At 31.7% G+C, this 961-nt stretch overlaps 1 pseudogene; it reads left to right on the top strand.

Annotated features, from left to right (window-relative positions):
* The first annotated feature begins 210 nt into the window (after positions 1-210).
* On the top strand, positions 211-719 carry LOC123241491 (annotated as a pseudogene).
* Positions 720-961: the final 242 nt, after the last annotated feature.

Below are 961 nucleotides of genomic sequence, written 5' to 3'. Positions count from 1 at the left end.
ACTAGTGACTCCCAGAAGGTTTTTGAACAAATCAGAGACATGGTTAGATCTGACTGCACAAGATCATAGGATCCATCTGTTACCCTAAAAATGCACAAATATTTGTGGTGTATTTAATGCTTTGTATTGCCATGGAGTCTATTGTTTCTCATAGCTTTCTCCTTAGCTCATGCATGGCAATTTGAGTTGAAAAGATATAGAATCATATGACCAATTAATTTGCAAAGCTATAATGAAGAGATTATTGCAGTTGATTTCAAAATTGAAAAATAGTCTGGAACTATCAAGACCATATTAGAAGATTTTGGGAACAAATGATAAAGAGGATGATGACCTAGTTTCTTGACCAAATGTTAATGCATTAATATAGAAAACTGAAATTCAGGACTACAGCCATCACAAAGTTGATCCTCCTTATCCTTCTGGGGATAATGAGAACAGGGAGAAGCAATCAGATGACATCCCTGTCTGGGATGAGAAATTTCTAAAAGTTGATGCAGGATTCTTTTTTGAACTTATTCTAATTTGTAATCTATTTAGACATGAAAGATTTACCTCATATAACATGCAAAACTGTTTCAAATATAATGAAGGGATTAATTCCAGAAAAGATTTGGACAATATTCAACACTAAGAATGACTTTGCCATAGAAGACAAAAAAAAATATGTTCACAAAAACAAACAGTTGGGTGAAGAGAAAAGGTTTTCTCCCTATTGACACTGTAGCATTGCAAACATCATTTCAAATACTAGTTGCACCATTCTTTATCGTTGTTAGTATTTGACCAATGCAGCAGCAAATCTGTTAAATTAGAAAATATCAATTATTCCCATTGCATGTGTAGTATTTTTTGAGGTCAAAATCTAATTCTCTGCTTAAGTTTTTAATGAGTATAATCTTCCTTTGATCTCAATAATAAATATAATCTTCCTTTGATCATAATAAATATTAATAACAAT

Source organism: Gracilinanus agilis, chromosome 3 (genome assembly GCF_016433145.1).
Source record: "Gracilinanus agilis isolate LMUSP501 chromosome 3, AgileGrace, whole genome shotgun sequence".
In the NCBI taxonomy this organism is placed as follows: domain Eukaryota; kingdom Metazoa; phylum Chordata; class Mammalia; order Didelphimorphia; family Didelphidae; genus Gracilinanus; species Gracilinanus agilis.
The sequence above is the reverse complement of the archived record's forward strand: the minus strand, read 5'-3'. Positions and strand labels throughout refer to the sequence as shown.